Here is an 18,885-nt window from a genome sequence, read left to right on the forward strand (position 1 = left end):
GTTCCCGTTGACCTAAAAGGTGACCTCACAGAACCCTGGCCATCGTCCGGCTGGGAGGCGGGCTCAAATGCCAAGGCATCCTGCCTCCACCCCTCCACCTCCACGCCTTTCCCCGAAATACCGGCCTTGGAGGTCGCATACTCGGCGTTCAAAAGCTCCGTCAAAGACGACGGATTGGGACCCAGGGTTTCGAGCACACTGACTGAAGAGCAGGTATTCTTCCTTTCCGCCTGCTTTGCGATGTGCCAACTTCCCCAGACCACAAACTCCCACCGCTTGTACTGCAACAAGGCTGTCTCGAATTTCGTGCCATTTGGACGTGCTTTCGGTTGTCAGCTTGGTGCAGCGATGAACCCCGTGAAGAAGTGCTCATTTCTGGACTAGTGTTGTCACACGTTTCATGGTTCGACTTGTAAGTTCATCAATGTGTCTTCTCGCTCCTGGAGGTTGTTGACATTGGCACACAGAATGAAGGGACGCACATGGATAAAAATTTCCTGCCTGCGCCTACTTTTTTCTTCACTTGTCCTAACACAGTCATGCTACCCAACATCTAACAAAAAAAAATCAGCCCGAAAGACAAGGACGAGAGCGGGACTACACCTCGTCCTTTCTTTTGCGCTGCTTAGTTTCCACCATACTTCACCAACTGGTGTTCAAAAAGTATCCGGAAAGACACAAGAGAAACAGTAAGTCCTGGTGCTATTTCAACTGATTTTATTTCTGAGCTCCATCTTCGCATCTAAGTTCGCATCTTCGCATCCATCTTCTCCATCTGAGTAACCTCATCCGTTACTCAGATGAAGACTGGTCCTCCAGTCGAAACGTCAGTAAACCACTGTTTTTATTTTTAATCCTGAGCCAACCATTTTCTGAATTATATATATATATATATATATATATATATATAGATATAGCGAATCAGAATTGGAAATGAGGGGCTCGTTGAAAATAAGACAGAAATAAGAGTTGGCAGTCAAGAAAACCTCGGAAAGCAAAAGGGAGTGATGTGGTAGGTCATTGAAACAGATAAAGAATTTGGAAAGAAAGAAGGAAAGTGGAGAAAAAATGCCCGCCAGGTGGGATCCGAACCCACGACCTCCAGAATACCGGTCTGCTGTGATAACCACTACACTACCGGCGGGGCAATTTTCCCCTCCACTTTCTGGGGTATGTATGTTTAGGTATTTTTGTTTCCTGTGCTTGGGGGGGGGGGGGTAGCCAGCGCCACTCGGACTACTCGGGGTGAAGGGGACCTTCTTTTTAACCCCCGGGCCGTGACTCGAGTGTCTACGACATGTCAAGAGTGGCGTTGAACCCTCTTAAGCTTCCTATGGCACCAAGACTGCCAGAACAGAGTCCCTCGCTATGCAAGTAGCGAATCAGAATTGGAAATGAGGGGCTCGTTGAAAATAAGACAGAAATAAGAGTTGGCAGTCAAGAAAACCTCGGAAAGCAAAGGGGAGGATTTGGTAGGTCATTGAAATAGGCGGAATGGAATGGATGACTTTATTATAGGGGGAGGCCAATAGGCCCTGTTGGGGGACATGGGAAAAAGGGTAGGGGAAGATGGTTCATATAAAGTCTTCACTGCACTGTGAGGATTCACTTAGCACGATATGCACATTTGAAGTTGTGGCGAGGACACTCTAATACGACCATGATCGGGGTGTGCAATTGGAGCCGTTCAGGAGCCACAAAGGGGTGTTCTTGGGGGGCCATCTAGAGATTGGGTGAACGATCCGCCATCATACTACTTTATAGAGACCTGTTTTGAGACCGAATTCTGTAATTTTCTGTAACATTTGGGGGTTGTTTCTGACGTGTTGGACATGTTCTTCAGTAGTCTTCGGGTGTACTTGCGTTGTAAGGAACTGGTCGCGGTCAGTCGAGTAAGCTGAGCAAGCCCAGATGAGGTGGAGAAGGTTCGGTGTATTGTTGCTGCCACAGTAGGGGCACCGAGGACTAGCAAGGTGCCTATGCGTTGTCCATTTGGAGATGACGTCCGGAGTGTAGGCCGAGTCAGCGTAGACTTTATTAGCAAAAATTTCTCCTGTTCTTGGCAGGGACTGCAGAGGAGCAAGAAAACCAGGTGGGGAGGCGTCGGCAAGCCGTTGCCGGCTGAGGTTCCTAATTCTACGGTATTTTTGCTGCCAGTCCAATTCGCATGCCTGTTGGGGCTAAAGAAATTTTTTATCTGTTTCAATGACCTACCACATTCTCCCCTTTGCTTTCCCAGGTTTTCTTGACTGCCAACTCTTATTTCTGTCTTATTTTCAACGAGCCCCTCATTTCCAATTCTGATTCGCTACATGCATAGCGAGGGCCTCTGTTCTGGCAGTCTTGGTGCCATAGGAAGGTTAAGAGGGTTCAACGCTGGTCGACCACTCTTGACATGTCGTAGACACTCGAGTCACGGCCCGGGGGTTAAAAAGAAGGTCCCCTTCACCCCGAGTAGTCCGAGTGGCGCTGGCTACCACCCCCAAGCACAGGAAACAAAAATACCTAAACACCTAAAAATACCTAACCCCAGAAAGTGGAGGGGAAAATCGCCCCGCCGGTATAGTGTAGCGGTTATCGCACCAGACCGGTATTCTGGAGGTCATGGGTTCGGATCCCACCTGACGGGTCTTTATCTGTTTCAATGACCTACCACATCCCCCCTTTGCTTTCCGAGGTTTTCTTGACTGCCAACTCTTATTTCTGTCTTATATAGTCACGTTTTTAAAATGTAATTTGCCTCCAGTAAATCGCGTGCATTTGAATCATATCCTCACTCATCAGAGTATCACGATGGCAAAAACCCGCAGGCAAATGCACGAACGGCGAGATCTTGCCGATCCTCTCGCATGAATTCACGCTTAGCTTTTTTTTCTTTTTTTGACCGTGAGTCAAGATTAGCTCTACCAGGTTGTTGCGCTGGGCGATCCTTTTCACGTTTGTGCTCTTCGTACGCTTTCTGCTACAATGGAGTTCCATTCACTGTCACATCGGTCGGAAAAGCAATAAGATAAGTCTTTTTTTATATTACCAATGTTTACCTCGTGCCTTAACGCGCCCAATTACCTATTTACATTTGACAGCGGAAACCTGACGGCCGTCTATCGTCAGCACTTTTAGTGACGTAACACCTGTGTCACTTTTCGCCGACGTGCAGCAAAACCTGTGGAGCATAACGAAATCTCTTTAGCCAAAGCCTCGCTTTATTCAAACGGTTTTATGGTCCCACTACAGCGCACTGAGAGCAGGTAATTATCGCTTGTAACGAGGTAATGCTTATATCGAAGTCAGCGTCCTGTAACGAGGAATTTATTACAAATAGGATTCAGTGTATCTGATCAACGTTCCAAATCCGCTTAATAGCCACGTTAACAAAAATTCTTCTTCTGGCCAGCTTAAAAAATACGGGAACTGCATTTTCGTTCGCGAAAATGATTTTGAATGTCACATACATTAACCAAGTTAGACAGGGCAAGTGGCGGCGCGATCCAGGAACCTTGGTGAGGTATAGAGCCTACTTTGTGAGGACCAGTAGATGGCACGGACCACCTAAACATGGGGCAGAGCTTCATATTTATTAATTTTGGGTATACTCTGGCGCGGTGTATCAGTCTTTTTTTATGTTTCGGTTAAGTATATTACGAAGGCGATTTGCAATTTTCCTCGTTTTATTCAGTCGGGTCCAGTAGACCCACTGTCGACTAACTGCTCTGGGACTGCCACAAGTCGCTACGTACTCCAGGATCACCACTTCTCCAACCGAATTTCTTCTGTCTTAAACTTTGAAAAAAGAAATAATAATATATACAAGAAATGCTGTTCTGGCAATCCATTTACAGTCAAGTTGTATGTTTCGACATATGCATTTTGAAAACAAAAATTGTTAGGAGCTACATATTTGCGCTGATTGAAACGCGCTCCGCTTCACGTTAAAAACTTTTTTTTATACTTTTACTGCAACCGACTCCTTTCTATTGAGGCACCTAAAATGCCCCTTCAACTACCGCACTCTATACTAAAAACGTACTCGAGAGCAGCATATGAACTCAATTTACAGCGTCGCAATTGAACGACGGGCCAGTACAGGACATGCGTTTATTCCAGAAGGACACCAGTTTTAATTCCCTCTGAATAAAATTGATTGATTGATTTTAGGGTTGAACGTGCCAACTCAACGCAGGCGGTGAGGCACGCCGTAATGAAAGGCTCCGAATTAATTTTGCCCACCTGGCGATCTTTAAAGTGCGCGGAAATGTCGTACACTCGGGCGTTTCGGCTTTTCGCCTCCAGCAGAAAAGCGGCGGCCGCGGCCGGGAATCCAACCCGCGTCCTTTCCCTCTGAGTTAAACCGAGGGTGTTGGAACTTGGTTGTTGGAGGAAAAAGAAGTGACATTCAATGGTGGCGCTGGGCCTGCACTGCACGCTTGGGGCATGGGCCCGGCTCGTGCACTTCGTCTTCACCTCTTCATGTTCGGTCATGGAGGCGGACTGAGGGTGGTCTGCGAGACGCTCAATGAAGCCGCCTGTTGTACTTGAAGGGCGCCGTCTTCTTGTCAAGCGTGGTGCCGAAATCCGTGGGGACCACGAACCAGCTACGGCGTTCCCCTGAAGAGATCTCCACGCCCTTTGTCTCAAGTATGAACGACCTTCATCTGAAATTGATATCCCTGCAACCGGTCAACAAAACGTCAGTTGGCACGGTGACGCTTCTCAAGGACACACGCCTCTTGCAACCTCCAACAGCTTTGTGAATTCCCCATTGAACGGCATCGAAGACTCAAGCAAGAACTCCGATGTCTGTGAACGGATACCGACAGCTAATGTCAAAACTGAACAGGAAGAGTCAGATATGCGCGCGGAGAAGGTTACACAACCCAGTGTTGTGCGGAACATCCCGAGACCGACGTACGGTGAAACAGCCAGTAGCAAGCGTGAGTGGAAGGAGTCAACATCCAATTCAAGTTCTTGCCTTCCTGAAAGCAACAATGATAAAGTGGCTGGCGCGGAAATAAATCACTGGTTTAATCAAGATTCGTCAAATAGACAAAACCGAGCCAGAATTGGAGCCATCTATGCTGACTACGTGTCTCCAAGAAAGTTGTGGCGCCCACCTTACATGAAGGTATACGCGTCCAAGGAAGCCGTAACTAATGAAACGTGGATGAAGCAAATAGTAAACGAGCGACAAGACATAAAAACGACATTCGCTTCATCGCAACATTTGTTTATAAGCTCTCTCTGCACCAATACACGAACGTGAAACAAACGATTGCCCTTGCTCATGGTGTGCTTGGCAGAGATCGATGTCATCGCCATGACCATGACAGCTTCCACTCTCGAAGTAAGGCGAAGGACACCGGCAACGAAATGAAGGCTTACCTGAAGGCTTACCGGCATACCTGGAAAAACAGAAGAAAGAACCGTCAGCGGGGTTACCGTTTGCTCGGAACGGCTGGAAATTGACCATGCAGGAAACCACAGCGCTGGTGGAAGTACAGACTATCCCCTACGCATCACTTTTTTTTATCGCCGCGGGGGCAGGTTGTTGGAACTTTTTCCCCCGAAGACAAAGAAGTGATCACAGATGGTAGTATAAGGGGACGACGAGAAACGATGGCGGCGACCGGCCTATGATGTCATGGAATTATAGTTCTTTTCCCTTACCGAAGGCGTTGTAGTCGCGACATAGTGGTGCCGAATATCCCGCGGGATGAACGAAAGACGGTAACGGTTGTGACCAATGCCTGAAAGGAACTGATAGCGACTTCATCATGACCGAGCCACGAACGGAGCCTACCGGGGATCAGCTATACGAACACGAAGCTTCGAAGCTTTCGACGCTTTACTATAACGATGCTGATGTCCCAGGCGAAGGCTGCCATTTTTAACGCGGACACAACAGATGAAGAAATTTCCGCCATTGCCGACCGCCTTGACTACGAGTCCGGACAACTCCGGAACACCGGACCATGACACCGAACCCTTTCTGACTGCAACTACGCTGAGCAAGAGTTTATGGACACTTTTGAGTTTCGTGACGTCATCGTAACCTGGCAATCAATCTTAAGGCAAGCAATGCAGTGCCCCACGAAGCGAGCTTTGGTGTGCTTGTCTCAGATATGGCAAAGTAGCGTCGCAGTTTCTCGCCCGCACCAAATCAAGAAACTTCAATTGCCCCATTGACGCATCACGGGTCAACACACTTCAAGCCACAAGCCACTGCATGAATGCATCCACGGGTATCGAGGACTCTACCGACAACACCGAGATGCATAGAAAAACGCCGACAGCTACCGTTCAACCAGAACTGGGAGCTCAAGGTATGCCTGCCGAGAAAGGTGCATATCTTGACGCTGTGCTTTGCCTCGAACCAACAGAGAACAGAATTCGTCAACGAGTGACACCCCAGCCCAAACTGGAGACATTGCAGCTAACCACGTCTCCCCAACGCAGTTCTGGCTTCCATCTGACCTAAAAGTAGGTGCATCGAAGGAAGCCCTGCCAAACAGAATGGGGGTGAATGAAATACGAAAAGACAAGAGGAGGAATAACAAACACATTGATGGCATCGCGAGATTTGCTTTGAAGTTCTCTCTGCACCGATACAGGAATGTGAAACAAATGATTGTCGTTGCCAATGGCTTGCATGGCAGTTATCGGGCTCATTGCCACGACCACTTCCGCTCTCGAAGAAAGAAGGGTGACGACAACCGAATGAAGGTTTCTCCTGCTGTTCGGCATACTTGGAAACACAAACGGAAGAACCGTCCGTGAGGCTACCTTTTGCCCGGAATGACTCGAAACGGACCATGCAGGAAACCACAGTGCTGGTGGAAGTACAGACGCAAAGACTATCCCGTACGCATCACTGTTTTTTTTTTCGCCGCGGGGGGAGATTGTTGGAGCTTTTTCCCCCGAAGACAAAGAAGTGATCCCCCATGTGTGTGGAAGAGGACGATGAGGAACGATGACGGCGTTCGGACGTGTTCTGCTTGTGATGTGATGGAATTTTAGTTCTTTTCCCTTACCGAAGGCGTTGTAGTCGCGACAGAGGGCATATTGCACTGCCGAAGAAACGTTTGCGCGGTATACAGGCGCACACTTTGGTTCTGATCGACATCAGCAATTGGAAAAAGGCGATGGTGACGAACTCGCACAGGCAGGTGCTACCGGTGATCCTGTCACGCTTTTCTTTCACCAGTCCACTCGTCTGAAGGCTTCTTCGTGGGGTTGCGCAATGCCAATGCGCAACCCCACGCTGGTTAGGTGTGCCTAGCTAGGTGCAGGCGTCACTTTCTGAAACACGTACGCAGTCGGGTAAGGGAACTCATTAGTTCGGAAGCGCTTACACAAGGTTCCCTGCACAGCTGGCCTGAAAGAGTGAAAATAGACCGTGAATGAAAGCATGTTAAAAAAACGTTATGACACCAAGGTTTGCGTAAATATCGAGCCGAGGGAACCTACCGCGCACATGCTGCTCCTTCCCTCTGGCTGTATCGATTCTGAGCGAGCGCAATTTATTCCTGAATACCAATTATTGTGCCTCTCTTGCGCAATGCTCGGTTCAGAAGAGGACCGTGCTGGAACCGTTCGACCAAAATAAATAAACCAGGAAGTCCTATAAAGTCGTGTAATTGGCTGCCACAGAATCTGCAATATCTGTTTTTTATCCATTTTACCTTCGAACGCCGTTGTTCGGATTGATCGGAAAACGAACGACGGAGGCCATGAGATACACCGTCTGAGGTTCTTACAACCTGGCGCTGAAATCTCACTCACACGGTGTTTTGTATTCCAAGCATGCCGTTGCGAACCTCTACGGGTTTGTCGGCGTCGATTTCTGGCGTCATTCTTTGGTGTCACTTTTTGAAGCCGATTTCAGCTCATTGGTGACGTTCTGGCGCAAAATGAAGGAAAACACATTTATTAAAATAAAAAGCCCCCTTTGACATGGCCCGAGGCCTCGGTCAAGCATCGGAAATGACATAGGAAAATGCCTTTCTGTCACATCGATATGTGTGAGAGGTAAATACTACAGGCTAACAAATTTCTAGATTATTAACATCGGTGACAAGGTTCATAGTCTTTGGATATGTCACCCGAGAAATTAGAATGGATGCGGCGCCATTTTTGAGCTTTCAGGCGGAATTTAAAATGGAAAGTGGGTAAAAAATTCACATTTTTGGTGTGTTACGCAGGGAAGCTACACTTATTGGGCTATAAGGTGCGCCGTAGTGGAGGGCTCCCGAATAATTTAGACCGCTCGGGAATCTTTAACGTCTGCCTAAACCTCGACGCATGCGGGAGTATTTGTTTTTCGGTAAAATAGAATGTCAAGCGAGGGCAGGGCTGCGTAGGCGGCAAAAAAGGGGGTATGACAACGACGCCCACGGAATGCCGAAACTGCTGAACAACGAAATGAGCAATGTGCTGCCAATTCCACCGCTAAGCGAGCAAAGGCGCCACTTATAGAGGAAGAACGCAAAGCAAGGTTGGATCAGTGCGCGCATGCACATGGTAACGGCGTGCAAGAAACGCGGAGCAGCGCCCTTCTGAAGCCGAAGCCAAGCGTTCCCGCCCAGCCGAAGAGAGAGAGAGAGAGAGAGAGAGAGAGAGAGAGAGAGAGAGAGAGAGAGAGAGAGAGAGAGAGAGAGAGAGAGAGAGAGAGAGAGAGAGCTTTATTCGCCCAGAAGTAGAGAGCTTGGGCTATCTCTGCCCCGTTAGTCAGCCAGGATATCCTTGTTGCTTTCCTGGCGGCTTCTTCGGCCAACTGTACAAGGCGTAGCTGCATTAGGGGATCGGAGCTGCGCAGCAGGGTCTGCCAGTGCTCTGGGTGTTTAATGTCTATGGGGGGTAGGGGCGTCTTGTTCCGTAGTTTCTTTTAGCATTTCTACATAATGTGCGTGAGGTCTGCGTGGTGGCGGCTGTGTTTGCACGAAGGTTTTTAGATGGGAATTATAGGTTACCGGGTTCGAGAAGGTATTCGTTTGAAGTTGTCTCCACGTCTTGGCCTGTACAGCGTTGAGTGGGCGGTAGGCAGATGGGAAATCACACCTGCTAAGTCTGTAATAGCTTATCTCTTTGCACGAGTTGAGGGTGTCAAACTTATGGGAGGGCTCTGCTGCCGCTGCGGTGGAGTTTATTGCAGCTCTAATGACGATCCCGCAAGCAGCTGCGTGGGCCTGTTCGTTGCTTTGTAACCCTTCGTGTGCAGGAGTCCAAACTAGCTTAGTTGTCCTGTAATTTGATGCTCGTAGCTGTTATAGTATTCTTGGAGCGACTTGTGAAATCCTTTCTTCGCTGCAGCTCCGTATGGTGGCCTTGGTGTCGTTGATTATGTATGTGGCTCGAGTTGTGGTGATCGCTATAGCGACTGCTGCCTGTTCTGCAGATGTAATATCATGTCGAATGCGGCACGAAGCCTCACGTGTGGAACTGGGACTGGGGAAAATGTAAAAAGTGCGTGGTAGGCACTCGGACAGTGCTGAGTATGAATGGTCGGCGGTTGGAACGCGGTTGAAAAGGACTCAGGCAGGCCCGCGAAAGGTACAATGAACACTCGTTATGGCGAATGCCACGTACAGGAAGCTGACTTCGCTATAAACGGTGCTTTGCTAAAAGCTTGGATGATTTTCTCTCCCTGCACTGCAGTTGACGTCCAGAGAAAAGCTTCGAAAGAAGGGACAATTCGAACAATGCAATTTCGTTATAACAGCGGTTTACTGAACCTTACCTAGTGCCTTTAGTCAGGCATTGCTTCCCATGCCGGTGTGAAACGTAAATGAAATCGAATTGCAAGTTAAGATAGAAGTAACGGATGTGGTGGTGAATGGTTGGGCCGCATGGTGAGTGAAGTTCCGGTGTGCCGTTTCGCAGTCGAAAAATAAAATACAGACTGCCGTCGCAGTAGAGACGGTTAGAGAAGCGTGCTCTGGTACTGGTTGAATGACGTCTTATGCATGGGAGTTGAATCGGGTATTAAGAGAAAGGCCACTGAGGCAGTGTCGAAGGAGGGAGATTGGAAGAAATAAGCGGAACATCTTAAGTTAAGGGTTTTTTTTCTGGCATCAGTAAAGGCCGGAACCATGAGCAATAAGGCAATCAACTCATCGGAATAGGACCTGAACGATCAAGGTGTCGAACCGGGCTCATATTGCGGGGCGGAGATTGGGCGCAAAAAAAGTGGCCCAGAGGGGGGGGGGGGGGGGGGTGAGGGCCCGGCTTAGGACCAGGGCTATGCAGGGACGTGCAGTATGGGGGTGCAAGAATTTCGGACGTAATGAAAAGAGCGGTCTGGGGCTGCGCCCCGCTTGGTTGCCGACTCTCACAAGAGTGAACTTTAAAGGACGACGGAAGTGACATAGTCATGAATGACATCACTCGGTCACTGGAGAATGTCCTTAGTCCAGGGTTTGGCGGAAGTTCGCCTGGTGAGGTCGTAAGTTCATAACGAAGTTTCGGTCACTGACCAAGTCAAAGAAAATAACATTGCGTTTGGGATCCTTTACGGGATCCTTGATCACCATAGGTTGGCGAAACAGAAAGAACTAACTCAAAATCAACAATTTTTTTCCTTCACGTTGTACTCACTCAAACTAAGAGTAAGAAAACTCGTCTGTTCTCAAAATAACTCGTACGCAATCATCCCATACTCATTTATAATCGCACTCACTTGACTCAACTCATTTGTCCTCACGAGTACTCGTTGTCAGTCTGTATTTATGAGTACTCAATTCTTATGTACTCGTATCCATTCTCAATCTGTATTCACTTGTACCAGAGTCCTTCAATGCTTTTCTGGTCACGAAACTCCGCCGTAACGCTATGGGAGTAGTTTGCTATGTCGCCGAAGCCGCCGCGGGGCGGCGCTGAGTGCATAGCGGGGGACACTGTGACGAAACCTGCGCGCTGCGTCGCGAGGCTGCACTCCCACGGAATCCGGTAGCATCGATCGGCGCGTTGTTTTCTGAGTTTTAAGTTACCAGTTGATGTGCCGCCTTTGGTGATATTGTGCGAGGACACTGGGCGGAAATTCCCAAGATTTGTTGCGTACCGGGATGCCGCTGCGGCTACAGAGGTACGAGCCAAAAGGTCTCGTTGTTTTGCTTGCCAACTGACGCCGATAAGCGCGAGCAGTGGAAACGTGCAATACCGCGACAGGAAGCCGGCGGCTTTTCTTTTGACTCGCAGCATGTCCGTGTCTGCGAAAAACATTTTGACACTGCGGACGTTGTTTGGAACGACACTTTTTTGGTGAAAGGAGACGTCGTCTCTTTGCGACGTGAGAAACCCAAGCTGCGGCCCGACGCCGTTCCAACGCGTTTCGACGGGCTGCCGGCGTATTTGAGCAAGCCGAAGCAAAGGGAGCATCTTTAGTTTTAGTCGCCAAGAGTCTGGGAGTACATCAAGCGGAGTGACATTCTGGGCTACCCAGCCAATCTGGTGAACATGCGGTTACCCACCGCAGTTCTGAGTCGGACCTTCTGGTTAGAAAGATGGCCTTCTATCAGCTCTTCCACTGTGTTGTGGATCCCCGTGCTAAGCAGCCTCTGTGTGGACGCACTCATGAGAAGTCCAATCGCCTGATCGACCGCCTTTCAAATCATTATATAAATCATCTCTATGGCTTCCTTGTCGAGAAGAAGACAGGGGGTTCGCGTATGCGACTCTCGAGAGGACAAAAGCTTCAATTAATTGAAAGGTACCCGATTCATTTAGGCCTCGTTTCTTGGTGGCAACTCGCCTGACCATGAATGAATGAATGTGCTTTATTTAAAGGAGGCACGAAGCCCTTTGGGGGGAAGGAGGTAAGTGGGGAGGGGATGAAGTGGGATACCACTAAAGTTCATTGTGGGATCATAGGTCCTTTCGAGGGCGTCTTCGTTCTTGGGTGCCGCCTAACAAAAATAAAAAAAAAACATTGTCAGGCCCGCTCTATACTGCTTTGTAGAGACCACTCTCTAGTGCGTATCGGCCTATTGCTCCGAGTAAGGATGCGTTACTCCGGAGTAGCTGTAAGTGCGCGCGAGCGTCAGATGGCCTGATCATGTGTATGATTTGATTAATGCTGTTTTTTTTTTTTTGTTTTTTGAGGCGCTGCAAGGAGACGTCACTCTTGGTGTTAGCCTCGAGATGTAGGCCCAGGATCTTGATGCTGGGGCTTGGAGTGATGGCCTGGCCATCAAGGAGTATTTGAATGTATTCCTTGGTTTCGCGTGAGGGCGGACGACAAGGAGCTGTGATTTTTTACGTGAACACTGGAGGCCACAGGCTTTAGCACATTGGCGTACTAGAAGTGAGATGCCATGCATTGGTGTGAGCTTCCTTTATTTTTTTGTAACTCTTAGCACATGAGAAAGGTGCGCACATGGCCGCTAGACGGGCGTGAGTGGTCGCGTGATGATTTCACGTGGCATTCAGCGAGACTTGGTGAGTACACCACCTGTCTTCCCCGTCCTTGCGTGGGCTCGTAGCTAAATCGGTAAGACAACTGGCTCTCGCTTTGTTAGTCTATTAGTTCCAGGTTCGATTCCTGGCGGTGCCAGTAAATTCTTTTATTTGTCCGCTGGAGTTTTCTGGTGACACCAACGGTCGCGAAAGAACCCTTGGGGGGTAGAGGTAAAAAGCTTTGCTTTAAAAGTTGGTGATGAGGTTCGGTGAATTTCAAATCGGCTTGATTTGTTCGCGTAGGGTGGTATTTGCTTTGTCGGACATGAACTGGACAGCGTTTGCGGCGTTGCGTTAGTAACGTCACTTCCGTCAACGATTGGGTTCGTTTGATGCATGGGGAAGCGTAGGCATCCGGTTTGTCCGGTTTCGAGCTGCGGTCTGCAGGGATGGCATAGTTCGGCGTGTTGAGGACGTTGCTTCGATTGAGGCGCGCGTTGCATATGGTGCGGAAGCCGTTTGTCTTTTCGTTTAGCGTGCGGTGGCATGGCGTTGTCTTTGGGTGGCGTGGCTGATCAGTCAAAATCGTTGCGGCTTCATTCTCGCTTTCGCCGTGGTCGGCTCAGAAGTGAAGACGCTGTGGTGGGGAAGCGGGCGTGGTTCGCCTCGTCTGTTCGGTCGCACATTCCTTGGTGTCGTAAGCGTGGCTTCATCGGTAGGACATTCGATGCCTTCCTTTGGATTGGGTTCATTCATTGTCGTTCTTGCCGTGTACATGTTGTCTCTCAAGTTCTCGTTTTTTGCCCGTTGTTTCGAGCATACTGAGGTTGGTATCTCTCCCGTGCAAGCAGGCTCGAAAGCGTTCCGTTCGTTCCGGGTCCGCTTGCTCACGGTTGCGTCCTCCTGTACGAAATGGTGTTTGTAGTGTGTCTCTATCGGAGCAGTGGGTGCCGGGCATCTTGTTCGTTCCGGCTCGGACGTGCCTCATGAGCTCGCCGTGTCACTGCTCGTTGACGGACGAGTGTGATGTCGTTCGTTCACTGTACTCGGACTGGAGCAGCGGGTGCCGGAGAGCTGAGCTCGTACACTCCGTTAGGGTTGAACCGCGTGCGCTAGGTCTTTTGTTGCTTGTGGCAAGGTTGACTTCTACGGCTGTGACGTTCGCTGGCCAAGTCCACATAGTAGGAGCGGGAGCGAGGGATGTCGCGAATAGCGTTTTTTTCCGTGTATGCTGGCTTGGTCGCGTTCCGTGCGCTTGCGTTTCGTTCGCCTCGGTCAGCTCCACCGGTCCGGGTTGTATGTCGCTCATCGCCTCTTGTGCGTTTCGTTCCGAAATAGGAGGTTCCGAAATAAATACTTATGGCGACCTCATATTGGAAATCACAAATGGTACATTGCTAAATAACATGCCAGTTAGGAATTGAAGACAGCAATACGATGCTAGTTAAACAAACCGTAGAAACAATATTACTACAAGAACTGGAAATACGCGAAAAACAAAGATAAGCACAAACACAACCGCATGGTAAGTGAAATCATTATAGAATACTAGAGGATCGAGAACGCGTCAGTACTTATCAGAACTTATCAGTACGCATCAGCGCTCAGTACACAGTGAAAAAAAAATGGTTGCAGTGGTTTACAACAACACCAAAAAAATTCAGTAGGTGGTGAAATGAGCGAGAGCTGTGTGCTAGTTGAACAAATTGTAGAAACAATAATAATACAAGAACTGGAAATACTTGATAAACAGATAGGCACAAACACAACCCCATGGTAAGTGAAATCATAATATAATACTAGAGGATCGAGAACGCGTCAGTATTTATCAGAACTTATCAGTACGCATTAGTACTAAGTACGCAAAGTGAAGAAAAAATGGTTGCAGTGGTTTACAAGAAGACAATTTTTCAATTTGTGGTGAAATGAGCGAGGGCTGTGCAACGATTTGATATTGAAAGGTAACAAGCATTTTGTAGGTGGTAAAGGCACAAGAGATAGATGATGTAGGAGACAGACTGCAGTGAGATGGCTATGGATAAATGAGTAATATAAAGAACAAAAAATATGCTGCACAAAATACCAGTGCGTTTTGATAAAGACACAAATGCGCCAAGAAAAGTGACCGAGTCTGACGGGTTAATTGCAATAATATAGAACAGAATGGGGGGTATCGCGACGGCTTCTTTAGAGTGAGAACAAAAAGCCATGAAATTCATGTTTTTCGGATAATTTTTAGTTGATTCATTTCGCACCAGTTGCCAATATTATTTAGATAATTGTTTCAAGTTAAATTATATTTGTTAATATTATTGCTTCACTGAAAGATAGCTGTATTATCAGCATACAGAACGGCCCATTAAATATCCCCTTTTCAGTAAAAAAAGAAAAAAGAAAAAGACAGAAATATAATACGGAATTCTTTTTGACTACTATCCAATGATTACAGGATTGAAAACAAATATTAGTGAGCGATATTGATGCGATAAAAGTGAATTAGTTCTAAATCCTTCACACGTGGTTTGGTGCTGGCAAGGTCCAAAAAGGCATGTTCCACAAACGTTAGAGCTCAGTATGCCTTCTTGGGATATTGAATGTTGAAAACCCAGAACGATGCAAACAGACTACACAGTCCTCCCAGTAAAGATGATGCAGTCAAGACACGCTGGCCATCGATGTGGAGGCTAACTTCCCCGTTCACAGAATTCAGGCAGGGAGTCAGAGGAACATCTGCCTGAAAAAGCAAAAAAGAAAAAAAAAATGCCCCACACGTAAAATTCAAAACAGACACTATGGTTAAATGAACTTATTAATTTGGTGCAGTAATCAAATTGTAAGGCCAGGTTCCCTGCGAATTCCAGTACCTAAATTAGGAATGCAAAGGCTTCATAAAACCAAGTGCCAGTACATTTACCGTCGTGGCTTTGGCAGCAATAAAAAAGATATTACTTCCGCACAGTATACTCGAGCATAACTTTAAATGACGGTGAAGATAAAATGAAAGTCTCTGTAGGTTGATAGATTAGTTTTTGTTTTTGACTGAAAAACACTTTGGTATTGCATGATTTTGTTAACTGCTGTCTCTTGCTTTAAGATTCCAGCTTGCATCTATTCAAGTGAATGGGCACAAAGTTAAAGATGCAAACCCTTACACTGCCTCTCCCCTACCATGATGGCTCACTTTCATAGAAAAAGTGCAGCTTTTTCGAGCTGGACGGCTGTTGCAAGCCGTGGCAATACTCACTTCTGCTGGAGGGGCCAATTTGGTTTCCGAATGCAGCCTTGCCTTGTACAGCACAGCCTATCCTGCCTTAAGATCTATGAAGTCATTCAACTCGATCATGTATCAGGATCTGCAGAAGAAAATCATGTCAGCAAATAATGAATTCATGCCGGACAGGCACCCACTGTTTCAGTTATACTTGCAGATACCTCCACCTATTTCCGTCCTGGTGTTACATCCAAAGCTAATTTGTTACGGCTTGTCTCATCAAGTATGGTCATCTGTCATAACAAAGCTAGTCATACAGGAAAGTCCATCACTGGGTCAGAAAACACTTTCTTTTTTTACAGTAGTGATAAACTAGGCGACTCAGTCATCCGTATTCTGACAACTTAATATTCTGTGTCACCGAGCTGACAAGCATGATTGGTGCATAAGGTCATTTGTAGCCGCAACCGTTACTACAGCCTTGTTAGCTAACGTAAACCTCGTTCATGGCACCAAATTACTTGTGATTGCATGGCAACCAAAAAAAAAACAGCTGAAATGGAAACGCTATTCTCGCAAACTTACCAACGCTGCATGCCACACACACCTGCCTTAGTTAATTTACCGTGATTGTAGAAGTTTCCGTCACGCAAAACCACAGTGCACTTTTTGGAGCTGCAAGCTCCGTGTCAAAATCGAGTGTCAGATGAATCGAGTAATTTTTGTGTATGGTCTTACTATTGATTATGACAAAGTTATTACCAACAAACGAAGAGTGTGTGCATTGTTCTTCTAAAAAATGATATCCTTTTTTATGCCCGGCAGACTTGTGTCATGCTACGGCAAACTCGGTTCTCTTCCATAAGGGCATGAATTTGTGTTTTTAATTACGCGGCCTTAGATGACGACTGACGGGCCCCGATTGTATACAGACCCCTCATTATCATCCGAAAGGGAATAAATACATTTCGGTTTCGAACCACGTCGCCGTCTTGGTCCACACTATATGCATTTAATCGTTCGATAGGCTCATAGCATCTTTTACGCATGTCACTGTTTCCTTAATAGGGTACGCTGTTAGATGTGAAGGGTCGACTCAAACGAGCAAACAACCCCACCGAATCTACATGGCACAGTTTTCGAAGGGGGTGGCCGTCTGATCTGCGGCTTTCGCCGACCAGAGCGCTAAGAATGAGTCAGAACCTTGAACGAAAACAACACAAATACTTATATTTGGACAGGCAAGTCATCAGGAGCGTTAACAAATAGATATTACAAAGTAGAGCAGTTAACTAAAAAAATCGCGCCAATCCACCCCGTGAATGTGGTTGGAAAGCAAAGCTGTAAACGGCACCCATAACGATTACCCATGCGACGTCACTTAAATTCACTCACGTCGCTCTACAAATAGTAAAACCAGAGAGAAGTGAAATGCACTTAACCACACCATTTATTACTTTTACTTCAAAGAGATATTCTTGGTAAGGTTAAATCAATACATGATGCATGAACGGTGTTTGGTTGAGTTGTATTGGTGTAGCACAAGAGTGGAAACTTTTTTTTATAAAATCAAAGTAAGCTCCAACCCGGTGTTAGACGATCTGACTTCTCCGTCTCTGCGCCGCGGACGGAGGCGACCAGACTTGCGGCTGAGAAGGAGGAGGAAGAAATACTTCTGTTCAGATTTCTGAACGGCCCAGAGTGCAGCCCTGCGGAGTGATTCCTTCTTCTGTGGGGCCCACCCAGGCAGCACAGGACTGTTCGGCCTAAAACAGGCCGGTGTACTTTGGCCGGTGATTTTCTGTCCGGCCGTTTTCCGGCAGCCATGTTCGGCCCATGTCCAAATGTGGGCCTTTTGGCCGTATACGGCCGTACTCCCATGGCTGTCCAACGGCCAGTGTCCGTCGGCCAGTCGACCGGCTTACGGCCATACGGCCAGATTCCTGCCGTAGGGCTCCGGCCATTCCAAAGCCACCCGTGTACGGCCGTAGTACGGCCGCCGGAGGACAGCCGAGATACGGTCGTCGGACTCCAGCCGGACTAAAGCTGCCGGAAATACAGCCGTGCTACGGGCATTGGAGTTCAGCCACAGTACGTTAACTGTACTGAGGCCGGTCACTGCATGTCGCGCAAGCAGATGACTCATTCGCGCAGTGCAGAAGCAGCACAAACCCAGCATTTTGGGTCCAATGCAGCCACATCAAAGTGAGCTCGCGCGCAACCACCAGCCGTCAAGCTTTCAGCGCAGCCTTGCTTAATTACCAGCCTCAGTTGACAGCAAAATTCGTTTATTAAACAGTGCTCACAAATTGTCGTTCCTTTAATTGCTGTGCCTCTTTTACTGCCGAACACAGAAAATATTCAGTTCTTTGTAGAGCTTGAATAGATGTATTGTCCAGGTCCTGATATCCTCTGTGGGGCGGCTTACCTGTAATAAACGGGGAAAGAGGATGAAGGGGGGGGGGGGGCGGAGGGCGCATACTTTAGTGGGTTGAATTTCAGAGAGATAAATTGCGACGCTTTTAGCCAATTTCTTTTAGGGCAATATTCCGGATAACTTTCATGCTATGACTACATAAACTATTTTATAACAGTTGCTTGACCAATTTTGATGTATATAAAACCGGTGTGAATGTCTTTACGAAGCGTTTTGGTTCTCAACAAAACACTCAGGAGCATTTAATATAACTCCTTCACAAAAAAGTATGTCCATTTTTTGTCCATTTTTCTTGCAAAGACATTTTCTACTCGATCAACTTTTCTGATGATATTGCGCAGGGCTGATCCTAAGAAGGAGCGAACAGGTACTTTCATTTTCAATCCATTTTAATGTTGTTTTCATGAGTTACGTCCAGACCACTTAATAGTACAAAAGAACTTAATTTTCTTCTAATGTCATACTACGTTCCAAAAATTCTAGACGCGTTGCGAATGACGCCCTGCTTCAGGCGGCTGCAGTTACATCCCTCTGTGTTCACGCAAGGAAAGGTGTAAAATTAGAGTTACATAATTTGTTTCAAACCAATAACATAGCAATGGTAGCATGCATACAGGTAACCTTGCATACTGCAGCAAATAGGGCAATAAATATTTTATTGGTCAAGGTTGAATGCGTAGGGTTCTCAACCTATCGGAGGCAGACTTGCGCCTCTGGAAGTTTTATCTATTTTTTATTTATTTATTTACTTAATTTTATTCATTTATTTATTCATTGTTTTATTTATTTATTTATTTATTTATTTATTTATTTATTTATTTATTTATTTATTTATTTATTTATTTGTTGC

Source organism: Haemaphysalis longicornis, unplaced genomic scaffold, assembly GCF_048455015.1.
Source record: "Haemaphysalis longicornis isolate Haplotype H1 unplaced genomic scaffold, Haemaphysalis longicornis Haplotype H1 scaffold_1, whole genome shotgun sequence".
Classification (NCBI taxonomy): domain Eukaryota; kingdom Metazoa; phylum Arthropoda; class Arachnida; order Ixodida; family Ixodidae; genus Haemaphysalis; species Haemaphysalis longicornis.